We start from the raw sequence: 17,323 nt of genomic DNA, 5'->3' as shown, positions 1-17,323 counted from the left end.
GAAAACTCTCCCCTCTTGGACCTGGTGACCCTGATCCTCTTCTCTTTCTCTAACCTTCTTTGTTCTTTGCATGTTGATTTGATGGCTCTTCCTGCTCTTCCTGATCTCTAAAAACCAGTGTGTTTTAGGATTTGCCTTGAGCCTTCTCCCAATCTTTCTCTTAATTCTTTTCCTAAGTAATTTTATCCAATTCTATGAATTTAAAAAGACATCTTTATGTTGATACTGCCCAAATTGTCCTCTTCTGCTTGGAACTTTATTTAAAACTACAGAATTGCCCATTGCTTACCTTCTTGATGGGCTCACAAGCTTCTGAAACTTAGCATATCCAAATGGCACACTTGACTGTTGCTCATTCACCTTACTGATCTAAGCTTTTCCATCTCATTTAGCACCACCCTCCACCCAGCTAATCCAAAACCTGGAAGTTATTGTTGGTTCTTCCCATTCTTTCTCTCTCCAAAATACATCTCGAAACTCCCTCCTTTCCATTTACACTGCTACCTGTTAGTCCAGGGGACCATCAGTTCTCCCTTGGACTCATGTAACGACCTCTTAAAGGATCTCCAAGTTTCCTGTCTTGCTATACTTCAATCATTAAAAAAATTAAACAGTATCTTGATACTCATTTCCAGATATTCTAAGAATCACTTATTTCCAATCCATGTTCTATTTATCTACTATTGTTCATTTTCTTCAGTTCTAACTTTTTAATCCCAGAAATAAGACATAATATTTAGCCAGTGTCTGTTTGAATTTATTTACCTGTTTTCCATTTTCTTTGCTCTCTATACTTCTTTTGTATTTCAGACCATCCTTCTATATCTTTCCCCCTTTTTCTGAAGTATATTTTAATTTTTTAAAAGATATACTTAATTACAGGAACTGCATTTAGTTTCAGAAGTATGTCTTTAGAGCAGTTTCTTGGTAGTAAACTCATTTTCTGTTTAATCTGTAAATGGCATTATTTTACCCTCCTTTTAAAATGATCATTTTGCTGGGGTCACAATTTTGTATTATTTTCTCTCAATGCGTTTAAGTTGTAGCTGTACTGTTTCTAGTTTCCGTTGTTGCTAGGGAGAAGACAGCTCTCATTCTGTTGTAAGTAATTTCTCATTATTATCAAGCTACTTTCAAAATCTTCTTTTTGTCTTTTGTGTCATCCAGCTTTCTACTGTACTGTGTGGATTTCTTTTTATTTATCATATCTGGAATGTTTTACTTCCACATTTTGGGATCTATATTTCTTTTCTTTTTTTTTGAGACAGAGTTTCGCTGTTGTTACCTAGACTGGAGAGCAATGGCACAATCTTGGCTCACTGTAACCTCCACCTCCTGGGTTCAAGCAATTCTCCTGCCTCAACCTCCCAAGTAGCTGGGACTACAGGCGTGCGCCACCGTGCCCAGCTAATTTTTTGTATTTTTAATAGAAACAGGGTTTCACCTTGCTGACCAGGATGGTCTCAATCTCTTGACCTCGTGATCCACCTGCCTCGGCCTCCCAAAGTGCTGGGATTATAGGCGTGAACCACTGTGCCTGGCCGGGATCTATATTTCTTATTAGCACTATAAAAATTGTGAAATCACCATTATCTTAAATATCGTCTCTCCCCTATTCTTTGTTTTTTCCTCATGGGTATCCCATCATACATGTATGTTACACTGTCTCATTCTATTCTCAATGCCTCTTCTTTTTTATATTTTCTTCTTCATTTCCCTTTGCTACCTTCTGCCAAGCCTTTGGATATATCTTCTAGCTAATGAATTCTCTCCTAAATTCAGTCTAAAACTATTGTTTAGCCAGTCCATTAAGTTTTTTTATTTTCATATTTTTCATTATTAATAGTTCCATTTCCTCCAAAACTTATTTCTTTTCTAATAGTTTCTCATTGAATGTTCATCTTTGTAATTGAATTATTTCTTTAAACACCTTATACATACGGTTTTAAAAGTATTCTGCAGGTGACTGTCTCACATCCTTGGGATCCTTAGGGTTCAAAATCTATTGCTTTATGTTTCAGCTGATTTTCACTCATAATTAACATTTTAGCAGGTTTTTTTTGTTGTTGTTAATCAATGAGAGCTTCTTATGTTGCTCAGGTTGGCCTTGAACTCATAGCCTCGCCTCCTCAAGTGCCAGGACAACTGGCCGGAGCCACCGCAGCTCCCCATTTTAGCAGTTTTAAGTGTGCAATTCAGTACGTTAAGTACACTCACTCTGTTGTGCAACCATTACTCCTCTCAATCTCGGGACTTTTTCATCATCCAGAACTGAAATTCTGTACCTATTAAACAATAACTTCCCATTTCCCCTCCCAAAGCAGAATCTGCTAACCATCATTCTACTTTCTGTCTTAAATTTGACCATTATAGATGCTTCATATAAGTGGAGTCATAGTCATACAATATTTGTCCTTTGTGCCTGGCTTACTGCACTAAATATAAGGGTTTTGGAGTTCATCTATTTTGTAACATGTGTCAGGATTTCACTTCTTTTTAAGGCCGAATAATTTTAAATTGTATGAATACACCACATTTTGTTCATCCGTTTGTTTACTGATGGACATTTGGGTTGCTTCCACGTTTTGGTTACTGTGAACAATGCTATTATGGAGATTGGGATACAAATATCTGTTTGAGTCCATGCTTTCGATTATTTGTGTATATAGCTGGAAGTGGAATTGCTAGTCACATGGGAATTCTGTGTTGAATTTTTTGAGGAACCATACTTGTAAAATGGTGAACTCATTTCTTGATCTCAGTTCATGAGAGTCTTCAGACCTAACATGGGGAAGCTCCCTTCAGAGACTATTTGCTTTGGTTTTGTTTCAACCAATGGGGAAGAGTTGTCTTGAGATAGAACCACATAAACCACCTGAAGAGTTTTGGTTTAGAGCAAGAGTCCCTGGCTCAGCCTTTTCACCTAGGTATTCTTTCAAATTTAAAAATGTCCTCAGTAGCCTTGATAGAAGCTAGGAAAGCCCCTCTCTTCTGACTGTCTGACAGCCCTTACTGCCCACAATTGCCTGCCCCGACTCTAAGTCCTCAGTACCTCAGCCCCCCAAAAGGCCCTTCAGTTATTTGTTTTCTGGTGGTGGGGAGGTAGCATCATTCCTGGAGACCTCTTCTCCCTTCGTTGAGATCACTGATGACTTAGACAATGGGTTCTCCTATTTCTGGTCTAGTTGTTGCAAGAAGGTCTTCAGAGCTCCTTGTCCGTCATTTTTCTTCGGTCATTATTTGCACGGTGCTACAAGAGGCTGGCTTATGCTTCTCCTTATCCACAGCCCTTCAAGAACTTCCTGCACACTTGTTACCACGGCTTACAGGTCCCTGTGGGACTTTCTTGCCTGTCTCTCCAACTGTGTCGCCCATCACGCTCCTTTTTCATTTCTACCTTCAGGTACACTGGTCTTTTTTGTTTGTGAAACTGCCTAGCTCTTCCTACCTCCGGGTCGTCGCAGATTATATTCCTTTCGTTACGAAGAGCCTCGTCCGTGTTCTTCACATGGTGCTTTCCTTCTCAGTTTACGTTTAACTGCTACAGAAAGCCCTTCTCGCGTCACCGGCTCTACCTTATGCTTTCATTTGACGATCTCCATCCCAGCATCTGGCTACTGGGTAACTGCTGTTGCATATACATTTTCATCTACTCCAGTTCAATTCATAGATTTGTTTTTCTTTTATGACCCATGCTTGCTGTATTATTTCAAACATCTTTTCTTATCCCAGTATCATAAAGATTTATACATTTCCTTCCAAAATTTTAAAAGTTTTGCCGTAAAACTTTAATCTTTCTAACTTTTATATGTGCGTGATATAAGGTATAATTCTGACTTGATATTTTTTCACATGGAAAGGTATTCGTTTCATCAATATTTGTGCACTGCTCATCCTTTTACACTGGTTTGTAACATTTTCTCTGTCATGTTCTGTTTTCACAAGTGGACGCATCTATTACAGCCCTCTGTTTTGTCTGATTGATCTATTTTTAAATTTGTGTGTTAACACCATTCTGTCTTTATCAATTCAGATTGTATTCAGTTACATACAAGCTTATTGAGACATCTTAATAAAATAAGAGCTTATTTTCCTTCTGTGGCAAAAAATACAGAAGTAGGCGGCTTACGACTAGTGCAGCAGCTTGAGGACTTAAGAATCCAAGATCATTCTTTCTTTACCAATCTTATCCTATATTTTTCTTTCTCACGGTCACTAGATGACTACTGCACTTTGATTTTCAGCATTTTCATTCTACTGGGGAGAAAAGGATATAGGCAAAGAAATAAAGGCAAGTGTCCTCAAGTCTGTCCTTTGCTTTTCAGAGAAGTAACAGCTTTTTTTGTCTTCTTAAAAGCTCAGTTAACATATCTCCGTGGTTAGACCTGAGCTGTATGGACCCCCACCTGCAAGAGAGTCTGAAAAGTGAGTCATTGTAACATGTAAACAACATTGCTAGAATAAAATAAAGTTTTCCTGGAGATTAATAGGGGAGAATGGATTTGAGGTGGGCAGCCTTCATGTCTGCCTCATTATCTCTAATTTTTATTGTGGAATAACAAATCAACTGATATACTTTGTTCCCTCCTTATTTTTCTTCTTCTAAACTGTCCTGATTATTCTTGGCCTTTTACTCCTCTGTATACTTATTTGCATCAACTTACCAAATTTTGCCAAAAACTTTGTTAGGATTTTGTTTGTGACTGCAGAGACTGCATAGATTAATTTTGGAAACAATTTAGAAATCTTTAAAATACTGAATATTTATGTACCATTATGGGATATTGCTCGATTTATTGCTGTCTTTATGTTATCAGGTTAGCCTTGGTAATTACATACAACATTCTTTGCTCAGGCTGTACTCCTAAGTGTTGTACAAAGATTTGTTTTCTCGAATTAATTATTGCTAATATAGGGATTCCTTCTGTTTCCTTTTGGTTGGTTTTTTGGTGGCATAAACAACAGAAATTTATTTTTTCACAGCTCTGGAGGCTGTAAGTCCAAGATCAAGGTGTTGGCAGACTTGGTTTCTTCTGAGGCCACTCTCCTTGCCTTGCAGATGGCTGCCTTGTTGCTGTGTCCTCACGTGGTCTTTTCTCTATCTGCATGGTGTCTTTCTCTATCCCTGGTGTCTCCTCTTCTTACAAGGACACCAATCCTATAGGATTGGGGCCCCATCCTTATGACCTCATTTAACTACAATGATCCCTTAAAGGCCCTATCTTCAAATACAGTCACGTTGGGGGTCGGGACTTCATATAAAATTTGGGAAGACACAATCCAGTCTGTGTCAGTGTGTCACTGTGCTGTACCTGTCAATGATCACTCTGCATTCCACTCAAGCACGGTATAGTGGATCACAAGACTGGAGCCAAGTAGGCCTGACCTGGTCTCCCAGGTCTGCCTTCCCATTGGCTGTGTGGCTTTGGGACCCTAATCTTTCTTTTTTATTGCATTTTTGGTTTTGGGGTACATGTGAAGAACATGCAAGATTGTTGCATAGGTACACACATGGCAGTGTGATTTGCTGCCTTCCTCCCCTTCACCTATATCTGGCATTTCTCCCCATGCTATCTCTCCCCAACTCTCCACCCCTCACTGTCCCTCCCATTTCCTCCCAACAGACCCCAGTGTGTGAGGCTCCCCTCCTTGTGTCCATGTGTTCTCATTTTCAACACCCACCTATGAGTGAGAACATGTGGTATTTCATTTTCTGTTCTTGTGTCAGTTTGCTGAGAATGATGGTTTCCACGTTCATCCATGTCCCTACAAAAGACACGAACTCATTGTTTTTGATGGCTGCATAATATTCCATGGTGCATATGTGCCACATTTTCCCAGTCCAGTCTATCATCGATGGGCATTTGGGTTGTTCCAGGTCTTTGCTATTGTAAACTGTGCTGCAATGAACATTTGTGTGCATGTGTCCTTATAGTAGAATGATTTATAATCCTTTGGATATATACTCAGTAATGGGATTGCTGGGTCAAATAGAATTTCTATTTCTAGGTCCTTGAGGAATCGTCACACTGTCTTCCACAATGGTTGAACTAATTTACACTCCCACCAACAGTGTAAAAGTGTTCCTATTTCTCCACATCCTCTCCAGCATCTGTTGTCTCCAGACTTTTTAATGATTGCCATTCTAACTGGCGTGAGATGGTATCTCAATGTAGTTTTGATTTGCATTTCTCTAATGACCAGTCATGATGAACATTTTTTTATATGTTTTTTGGCCTCGTGTATGTCTTCTTTTGTAAACTGTCTGTTCATATCCTTTGCCTACTTTTGAATGGGTTTGTTTGTTTTCTTGTAAATCTGTTTTAGTTCTTTGTAAATTCTGGATATCAACCCTTTGTCAGATGGGTAGACTGCAAAAATTTTTCCCATTCTGTTGGTTGCCGATTCACTCTAATGACTGTTTCTTTTGCTGTGCAGAAGCTGTGGAGTTTGATTAGGTCCCATTCGTCTATTCTGGCTTTTGTTGCCAATGCTTTTGGTGTTTTGGTCATGAAGTCCTTGCCTATGCCTATGTCCTGAATGGTTTTGCCTAGATTTTCTTCTAGGGTTTTTATGGTGTTAGGTCTTATGTTTAAGTCTTTAATCCATCTGGAGTTAATTTTAGTGTAAGGTGTCAGGAAGGGGTCCAGTTTCTGCTTTCTGCACATGGCTAGCCAGTTTTCCCAACACTATTTATTAAACAGGGAATCCTTTCCCCATTGCTTGTTTTTGTCAGGTTTGTCAAAGATCGGACGGTTGTAGATATGTTGTGTTGCCTCCAAGGCCTCTGTTCTGTTCCATTGGTCTATATCTTTGTTTTGGTACCAGTACCATGCTGTTTTGATTACTGTAGCCTTGTAGTATAGCTTGAAGTCAGGTAGCATGATGCCTCCAGCTTTGTTTTTCTTGCTTAGGATTGTCTTGACTATGCAGACTCTTTTTTGGTTTCATATGAAATTTGAGGTGTTTTGTTGCCAAATCTGTGAAGAAAGTCATTGGTAGGGTGATGGGGATAGCATTGAATCTATAAATTATTCTGGGCAGTGTGGTCTTTTTCACAATATTGATTATTCCTAATGAACATGGAATGTGTTCCCATCTGTTTGTGTCCTCTCTTATTTCCTTGAGCAGTGGTTTGTAGTTCTCCTTGAAGAGGTCTTTCATATCCCTTGTTAGTTGTATTCTTAGGTATTTTATTCTTTTTGTAGCAATTGTGAATGGCAGTTCGTTCTTGATTTGGCTCTCTTTAAGTCTGTTATTGGTGTATAGGAATGCTTGTGATTTCTGCACATTGATTTTGTATCCTGAGACTTTGCTGAAGTTGCTTATCTGCTTAAGGAGATTTTGGGCTGAGACCATGGGGTCTTCTAAATATACAATCATGTCGTCTGCCAACAGAGACTATTTGACTTCCTCTTTTCCAAATTGAATACCCTTTATTTCTTTTTCTTGCCTGATTGCCCTGGCCAAAACTTCCAATACTATGTTGAATAGGTGAGAGAGAGCATCCTTATCTTGTGCCAGTTTTCAAAGGGAATGCTTCCAGCTTTTGCCCATTCAGTATGATATTGGCTGTGGGTTTGTCATAAATAGCTCTTATTTATGAGATATATTCCATCAATACCTAGTTTCTTGAGAGTTTTTAGCATATAGGACTGTTGAATTTTGTCGAAGGCCTTCTCTACTATTGAGATGATCATGTGGTTTTTGTTTTTGGTTCTGTTTACGTGGTGGATCATGTTTATAGACTTGTGTATGTTGAACCAGCCTTGCATCCCCGGGATGAAGCCTACTTGATTGTGATGAATGAGCTTTTTGATGTGCTTTCGCAGTTGGTTTGCCAGTATTTTATTGAAGATTTTTGCATCTATGTTCTTCATCATGGATATTGGCCTGAAGTTTTCTTTTTTTGTTGACTCTCTGCTGGGTTTTGGTATCAGAATGATGTTGGTCTCATAAAATGATTTGGGAAGGATTCCCTCTTTTTGGATTGTTTGGAATAGTTTCAGAAGGAATGGTATCAGCTACTCTTTGTACGTCTGGTGGAATTCGGCAGTGAACCCATCTGGACCTGGGCTTTTTTTTGGTTAGCAGGCTACTAATTGCTGCCTCAACTTCAGCCCTTATTATTGATCTATTCAGGGCTTCAACTTCTTCCTGTTTTAGGCTTGGGAGGGTACAAGTGTCCAGGAATTTATCCATTTCTTCCAGGTTTACTGGTTTATGTGCGTAGAGTTGTTTGTACTAATCTCTGATGGTAGTTTGTATTTCTGTGGAATTGGTAGTGATATTCCATTTATCATTTTTTTTATTGCATCTATTTCATTCTTCTCTCTTTTCTTTTATTTATCTGGCTAGTGATCTATTTTGTTGATCTTTTCAAAAAACCAGCTCCTGGATTTATTTATTTTTTTAAAGGGTTTTTTTGTGTGTCTCTATCTCCTTCAGTTCTGCTCTGATCTTAGTTATTTCTTATCTTCTGCCAGCTTTTGAGCTTTTTGATCTCGCTCCTCTAGCTCTTTCAATTTTGATGATGGGGTGTCAATTTTAGATATTTCTTTGCTTCTCCTGTGGGCATTTATTGCTATAAATTTCCCTCTAGACACTGCTTTAAATGTGTCCCAGAGATTCTGACATGTTGTGTCTTCATTCTCCTTGGTTTCAAAGAGCATCTAGGGTCCCACTCATCACCTGATCTTCCCATATACTACCTCAGCTGATACTACCTCATTTCTCTTGTGGGCATTTAATGCTGTAAGTTTCCCTCTACACACTGCTTTAAATGTGTCCCAGAGATTCTGGTACATTGTGTCTTCATTCTCATTAGTTTCAAAGAACATCTTTATTTCTGCCTTCATTTTATTATTTATCCGGTAATTCAGGAGCAGATTGTTCAGTTTCCATGTAGTTGTGTGGTTTTGAGTGAGTTTCTTAAGGCTGAGTTCTAATTTGATTGCACTGTGGTCTGAGAGACTGTTACGATTTTTGTTCTTTTGCATTTGCTAAGGAGTGTTTTACTTCCAGTTATGTGGTCAGTTCTAGAATAAGTGTGATGTGGTGCTGAGAAGAATGTGTATTTTCTGTGGATTTGGGGTGGAGAGTTCTGTAGATGTCTATTAGGTCCACTTGGTCGTATTTAGTAGAGATTTTGTATTTTCACTATGTTGGCCAGGCTGGTCATGAACTCCTGACCTCAAGTGATCCACCCACCTTGGCCTCCCAAAGTGCTGGGATTACAGGCCTGAGCCACTGCACCAGGCTGGTTACTTCTTTTTTTAAAAACCCGAAGAGAAGTTAATCCACATCAACTGGGGAGAGGATATCAGTCAAATGCTAGAGTGTGGCTTTAAATTCTGGCAGCTGGACATAGAGGGAGTGTTGCATGCCTATCTAAAGAGAAAAACTGGTGAGGGGGCCCCTGCACTCTGGACAGCAGGACCCCATTCAATTATGTGAGTAGAACAAGAAGTTTAAATGTAATTCTTCAGCCTGGTCCTTGCAAATTTCTCTATAGGATGTGACATTATTTATTGAAAATTAATTGGGTACTGGTTCTATGCCAGCTCCTGGGGAAAAATGATGAGTGGGCATTGTCTTTATGTCTTTAGAACTCAGAGCCCCGTGGGAAGTCAGACACCTACTTCATGGGGCAAAATGAGAAAAGCTTCCAGTATAGATGTGAGTAAAGGGCTAAGAAGCCCAGGGGAAGCAACTGTAGGATTTGGAGTTAATGGTGGAGGGGTGACACCCTCTACTGATTAATGAGGAGGCGAATGAAGAAGGCATGGCGTGTGCTGGCTTGGCAGTAAGAATGCCCAAGTGGGCAGCTTCAAGGCTAATTAAGTGAAAAATGATGCAATTGATTTGTTTGCTTCCAGCCAAATGGAGCTTGGTCAGCATGAAAAACCAACAAGTTTTAAATTTCTCCACATTGAGCCTACTAGATGATTTCAGCATCTTCCCCCAAACATTCACTCTGATATTGAAATGTTATATTGTTTAAATATTTAAAATGCCTAGCTGCAACTAGGCAAATGAGATTGTACCACTCACAGTAAAGTATGATGGTCACCCTTGGGTGTGTGGAAGTAGAGGGGGAGGTAGGGATGTTGAAAGGGTGATAGAAAATGGCATGGTTGAATCTGTTTAGGTAGGTCATTCTAGTTGTGCCAAAGGCGATAAGTTGGAATGAGTAAAACAAGAAGCCAGGGACCTAAGAGGAGGCCATAGCACTTGTTCAGGCAAGAAGTGGGGATGGAAGTGGTAAAGTAAAGGAGGAAACATTTCTAGGAAGTTGATAGGACCCAGGCTCCTATTTCACGCATGAGAAATCTGCAGCACAAAAATTGATGACAGTTTCATAATGAGGTTCAGACCTCAAACTCAAGCAGTTTACTGAGTTTGCTGAATTCTAACAGTTTCCTACCAAGTCCTGCTTTTTAATTTAATTTTAATAAAAACCTTAAAAAGTGGCAATAATCTGCTAAACCCCATGTGTATTTGGTTTTGGGGTTACAAAGAGGAAGAAGGCATAGACCTGCCTCTGAGGATCTTCAGTCTCAGCTGGCCTAGCAGGGACAGATACATGAACCACGATCACAGTAGTGTAGGAGAAACGTGGCCATGTTATGCATAATAGGCACTGGGTGCAGAGAGGACAGCCCAGGCCTAACTTTCCAAGTGGAGTGAGAAGAAGGATTTCATAATTTTGAAGGATGCGTAGTAGCTTTCTAAATGATGAATTGGGGCAAGAAGAGGATTTTAGACAAAGGGAAAAGTAATGGCAAAGGAATGGAGGTGTGGCAGCGTGTGTCATGTCCAGAGGCGTGTGGCATAATGGGAGACAGTGTGGACTGGAGTTAGCTTGTGTTTAAATTCTGGATCTTTCAATTCTATGACCTTGTGCAAGTTACTTAACTTTCTGTGCCTCAGTTTCCTCAACTTTTTGTGCCTCAGTTTCCTCATCTGTTGAATGTTGTTATTAATACATAGAATTGTTATGAAGAGTATTGATACTACTTGTAAATTACTTAGAACTGTTCCCGGTATGTTGTAAATTCTCAGTAAATGCTAGCAGTGATTTGAAAACATATCTGGGAGTTAAAGAGGGATACAGAAGAATGGAGGGTGTAGCTATTTGCTGTTACTGCTTTCCTTTAGAATATTCATGGGTGTCAAACATCACAGAAGGGAGAGCTCCCAGGACCAGGCAATGCTTTCATAAGAAATAGACATTAAATTATTTAGGACTTGGAAAAGGAAATTTGAACTCCAAAACAAATGGTGAAACCTGGTCTTTAATCCTGGGCGTTTCAGTCCATCCTCTGGAGCAAATCGACTAATTACTCACAAATTGCCACATTTCAACAGCTGGATTCAAACAACATATTCCTTTGTGGAGCCATTCCTCACTCTCACTGATTTTAAGGCCGAGGCTTATCTAATAAATTGGAAGAAATAATAAAACATGCACCCCCAGTGTGGCCTCTTCCTGGGCTCAGAACATTGTATTGGGTTTCACTGAGCCTTCCTTTCAAACTGTGCAAACTAAATGGTTCCCCTTTATTTCCCAAGTTAGGCTTAACAATTGTGCTGGGGAAATGCTGGTCTAGTTGAGACCCCAAGGCCTCCAGTAAAGGAAAGAACTGAAAAGTGCTGAGATTATTTGCTCACTTGACTTGTACAATAGTTTCTCTTTGGGGCAACTTGTTACTCAAGTTTCTGAACCAATACTTTCTGCTTTTGAGGGGATAAAAGGATGACCATTTTGGAACTTCTTTTTTGTCCTTATACTGAGAGGCATCAATGACTGATGAAAGTGCATTTTTTCCTCCCATCACCTCTACTTTCCCATTCTAGACGCATCCATGTTGGCCAAATCCTACTAGAATTTCTTAGTTGGTGAGAAGCATTCGCCACACTTTTTCTACGGGGTCTCTGAGGACGAGAAACACATCAATGAATTGAAGAAGCATAATATGTATGAAACACCTTCTCTGTGCTGTGTTCCCAGCTAGGCACTGTGAGAAGGAATAGTAGCTAGCAGTTTATTGAGTGCGCGCGTGTGTGCGCGCGCGTGTGTGCGTGCGTGTGTGTGTGTGCGTGCGTGTGTGTGCGTGCATGCGTGCACATGCCAGGCTCTAAGCACTTTACATTCGTATTCTCATTTAATCTTCACAAGTCCACGAGGTAGGAATTGTTATGCCCATTTTACTGATGAGGCTGAAAATCAGACTTTAAATAATGTTTTCAAGGTCACTTAGGCAGGTGCAGTGTTTGGACTTGAACACAAGTCTTTCAGGCTCCAAAGGCCTCTTCCTTAACCACTGTGATGCCCTGCCACCCTGATGCTAAAGAAGCACAGGCTTGATCCTTGTCTACATGAGAGACGTTGTGCTAGTTTTTATTGACTCTTGTAGGAACAACCTCCTGGGATTAACATTGGCCAGAACCTCGATCTTGGACTTCTGGGCTCCAGAGTGTGAGAAAATCAGTTTCTGTTGTTTAAACCACCCAGTTTAAGGTATTTTGTTATGGCAGCCTGAGAAGACTAACACAGATTTTGGGAGTGGGGTTAAATGAGGCTGTCCAGAGCCTTGGGGCAGGACCTCCCTGCAGACCCATGGGTAGGGCTATTGTCTAGGAATGTGGGGGTGATGCTGCTACTCCATTGGGCCTGAAGCACAGAGCATCCAGTCCAAGAGGATTCTTCTCAAGCCTCAAGATGAAATGAAACTTGCCCTGGTAGACTTTGGGCTTGTTTGGAACCAGCCACTCCTCCTTTCTTTCCTACTTCTCCCTTTTGGAATGGAAATGTCTATCCCATGCCTGCCCCACCGCTGTATTTTGGAAGCCCATAACTTGTCTAGTTTTACACGTTCACAGCTGGAGAGGAGTTTTGCCTCAGGATGAATTGTACCTTCAGTCTCACCCATACCTGACTTAGATTCTGGCTGTATAGAAAGTGTCAGGGAGTGGGGTGTGGTTTAGAAACATGCAGTAGAATAAAACAAGAACCAACAGACCCGCTGCTCAGGGCAGATGACCGAGAAAGACAGATGGACTCGTGGGAGCTTTTGCATAGACCGCTGTAGATTTCTCCTGACTTAATTGTTACTAAACAAGAAAAGGTAGGAAGTGGGTAGTTATCCATGTTACAGACGGTGAAGCTGGTTTCTTTGGAGAGGTGAAGGGGCATGCACACCCAATCCAGTGCTCACCCCCTGAGCATCCGGGCTGCTCACCACTTATGCAGCAAGTGAGAATGCTTAGGAGATGGGGAAGAATGTGTGTAGCAAGAGAACTGTTCACCTGATTGAGGTGGCTTTAATCTAGAATTCAGGGATAAGGAGAAAAATGCCAGACTATCAACTATTAACTGCAGAGGACAAGGGGTGTGACATTGAAATAAGAATAGCTGAGTGTCATTATTCTAAGGAAAAAGAAACAAAGTGTGATAAAAACAATACTTACGGCTTCAGACTTGGGTCTAGTATCGTGCACGATATGGTGAATGGATAAATGCCAACATTTTAATACAATGTAATATGACAGAATGATTTCTGAGAATACGTCAGCACAAAGAACTTGGATGAGGAAGCAAAATTGTGGGGTACAGGTAGGAGGATACCTAGGGTATCTAAGTAATTATACACAGGGGTCCAGAAATTTAAAGACCATGTATAAGAGATGGAAAGATGGCCAGAAAACCAGGGAAACAAGAGAGGTATAGACGTAAAAAAAAAAAAAAAAAGTAGTGTCGGAATAGGGAAAGCCTAGGTGGAGCTGCAGCTTGCAAAATTGTTATGAACCAAAAGAAATTTTTTTGGAAGTTACTTTTGAAATCAGAAGTGGAAATAAGGGTTGAATGATAGGCCGTGTTTGGGGAGTTGGGATCATGTTAACAGATGACAGAGTGGGCAGTGTTATTTTGCCTCTGTAATCTCTATCAAAGAGCATGACTTCCAAACCAAAAAGAGTAGAACAAACATAATAAAGCAGGAATTGAAATCTAAAACAGGTGAGGTGACAGTACAGTGTGGTTCTGAATGAGCTCAAACCCAGATGAATGACTTCCGAGGGAGCTGGAGCTCAGAAACACTGTCCTGAACTCTGAAGAATGATGGAGAATGCAGAGGCCACACTACTGTGCTTCCCCATCCTCCCGAAAGGGGAAAGGGTTAGGTCTCCCGACCTGATACTGACATATAACAAGATGCCAGAGCCAACTGTTAAGTAGAACTTAGCTTAGGAGAGGGAATGATCACCCCTTGAAACTGGCATGAGTTCGTTAAAAACAGATGAGGGAGGTTGGGAGATCGAGACCATCCTGGCTAACGTGGTGAAAACCTGTCTCTACTAAAAATACAAAAAATTAGCCGTGTGTGGTGGTGGGTGCCTGTAGTCCCAGCTACTCGGGAGGCTCAGGCAGGAGAATGAAGCCAGGAGGTGGAGGTTGCAGTGAGCTGAGATCGCACCACTGCACTCCAGCGTGGGCGACAGAGCAAGACTCCATTTCAAACAACAAAACGAACCGGTGAGGCAAGTGGAGGGACCCACACTCTTTGTGAGGAGGAACTAGGTTAGCAAATGAGACAAATGATGTAGCCAAGAGGCAGATGTTATTCCTCAGAATGTACCTGTGGAGGTGAAGAAACCTGGCTCGCATGTGTCTCTAGAAGGAAGGGAGCTGAGGTTTCTGATGTGTCTTGGTAAGACAATGCAAGAGCTGGGATCTCTGAGGAGGCTTCTCAATTGGCTTTCTGAGCAAGTGGAGATAGAAGATAAAAGAGTAAGCATGTGAGAACCAAAATATCACTTGATTACTGATAGAGGCTAAGCTGGAGGACTTAGAATAGCATGAGATGCAATTAAACCCCTCAACTGGACAGACGAATCTGTTCAGCCACAGGCGGCTGGACTAAGTCAGGCTCCCCAGGGAGGAGAGCAGAACTCATGTTCCCCAGAGCTGACCCGTCCAACAGAAATAAAAGGAGTAGCTGAGATGAGAATGACCAGTTGACTCTTCTCGAATTCACGAATCAGAGTAAGCCACTACTTTTCTGCCAGGAAGGAGCAATGGGTGGTGGAGACGCCAGGAGTGACACAGCTACACACGGGAAGCAGCAGAGGCACCCCCAGTCTGTGTCATCCTTCCACGCTGTCCCAACCGCACTCAGTGTTACTGCATTTACTTGTTAACCTCCTTCGTCAACTGCCTCCCTCAGTCACTTCCTGGCACATTGAGGTCCTCCATAAATACGGAATGGATAATGTTATTTGAAATATTTATTTTTAAACTGGCTTATTTTTATCTTGGTAGGTCATGGTTTCTCCTAGTTCCTAAACGCCCCGAGGGCCCCCGCTGATTAAATCAATGGTATTCATTGCTTCTGGAAGAAGACAGCTTAATGAAGCCTTCACGGCTCAGTTTTGTTTCAGAGTAGAATTTTGTTTTAAAATACAGTCTAAGCCCACAGCAGAGACAGTAGTCTGAAAACCATTTTACAAGAACTACACTGACAAGCTGTGTTGACATCCAGAGAAACAAACTTGGCCTCTTTTTATTCATGTTGTAAGTTGGGTAACTTGGACTAGAATTGTTTTCCTAATTCTGAGTGTCGGGGATCCTGGCCAGGTTAGCTTGGCTGAGGGGTGCCTTTGCTAAGACCAAGGTAAAGGATTATGTTCTCATGTACTGCAGCTGATGGGAAGAAAAGCTAACAAAACAAGCCCTCTGCTCCAGGGTCATGTCTAGTTAATGGTAGAAACTTGATGTACCAGATCCAGATTGGAATTCAGGCTCTGTTTGTATGACCTCAGGCAATCTCCTTAACCTTTATGAGTCTGTTTCCTTAGTGATAAAAGGGTGGTAAGAGCCTTACTTTTGTGAATGTTCTCCTGTGGCTCCCTTAACTGCTGCCAGTCTGCCCACACCAGCAGCTGTGGCCACCACATAAGTCCAGCCCTAAACCTCGGCTTAAGGGGCCCTGCAGCTGTTGACTTCTTTCCGTCCCCTTCAAATATTCTCGTGGAGAGTTCTCTGGGTCAGTCACCCACTTGGTGGGACATCTCTCTTGTCTTCGCAGGCCCAGTGGGATTTGGTGACCTTACCTCAGCCTGTCACTTTGGTTCTGGCCACATACCCTCATAAGATAGCACATCAGGCTGGGCACGGTGGCTCAAGCCTGTAATCCCAGCACTTTGGGAGGCCGAGGCGGGTGGATCACGAGGTCAAGAGATCGAGACCATCCTGGTCAACATGGTGAAACCCCGTCTCTACTAAATATACAAAAAATTAGCTGGGCATGGTGGCGTGTGCCTGTAATCCCAGCTACTCGGGAGGCTGAGGCAGGAGAATTGCCTGAACCCAGGAGGTGGAGGTTGCAGTGAGCCGAGATTGCGCCATTGCACTCCAGCCTGGGTAACAAGAGCGAAATTCTGTCTCAAAAAAAAAAAAAAAAAAAAAAAAAAGATAGCACATCAACACCAGCCTCCTGGTCACTGTGAACCAGGCTTACTGAATGTTCTGGCTTCTTCCTTTCTAGGAGGGAGGTCACAAAGGGTAAAGGTGATTTTATAAAGCACTGTGCTTGGTAAACAGTGGGTATTCAAAAATGTTGGTTCCTATCCTTCCATAGTTATTGCACGGGGTTGTCTCAGTGAGGAGCAAGATGATGGCTCTTCTTACTCAAAATTCAACATTTTGAAGACTGGAGAGCAGGGAGAGCTCTCATGCAAAAAGAGGCAGAGAAGCAAGATGCTGCTTTGTCTTAGCTGAAATTTATCTCATAATAGCTACTTGGCCTACTGACTGCTTAGTCACTTAATCTACTGTCATTTCCATTAGTCACTGCTCCTGGAGAATTCTTATCACAGTTATGATTTCCTTTGTTTATTTTAAAATCTATTCTTACTGCCATTAGAAAAACCAAGTTGGAAGCCAGCAAAGCAAAGTGAGCAGAACCTACAGGAGAGATGGCCTCTTAGGATCAGATGGACTATTAGCAGAAGATTTCAAAATTAGAAATAGTGCTCTGTTGCATAGGGGATGAGTTAGAAGCCAAAGGAAGATGAGCGAGATTTGGTCCTGAGCAATCAATGAGGACAAATACCTTAGTTTGATGCAGGCAAGGAAGAGAAATGATGGAAGGGCCCCAGACCAAGCTATTTGTGTCAGTGTGGTTCTTCAGGAAAGGCTCACTTAGTAGGTCTACGAAATTGATGCTGAGTTGATGTCATAGGGTTTCTGGCCAACCTAAAGAACAGTGTTAATTCTGTTGCCTCTCAGGCAGCGCTGGTTTTATGGCAGCTGAACAGGGAC

The 17,323-nt window shown here is 41.4% G+C and overlaps 1 long non-coding RNA gene across 1 annotated transcript in view; it reads left to right on the top strand.

Moving 5' to 3' along the window:
- Positions 1-3,089: 3,089 nt before the first annotated feature.
- The window catches only part of LOC144580273 (uncharacterized), a 137,709-nt gene continuing 123,475 nt past the window's right edge, over positions 3,090-17,323 (top strand). Inside the window, exon 1 of the long non-coding RNA XR_013529573.1 lies at positions 3,090-3,621. This is a non-coding gene — a long non-coding RNA (uncharacterized LOC144580273). The remainder of the gene's footprint in view (positions 3,622-17,323) is intronic.

Source organism: Callithrix jacchus, chromosome 18 (genome assembly GCF_049354715.1).
Source record: "Callithrix jacchus isolate 240 chromosome 18, calJac240_pri, whole genome shotgun sequence".
Classification (NCBI taxonomy): domain Eukaryota; kingdom Metazoa; phylum Chordata; class Mammalia; order Primates; family Cebidae; genus Callithrix; species Callithrix jacchus.
Note: the sequence above shows the minus strand (reverse complement) of the source record. Positions and strands in the feature narration are given on the sequence as shown.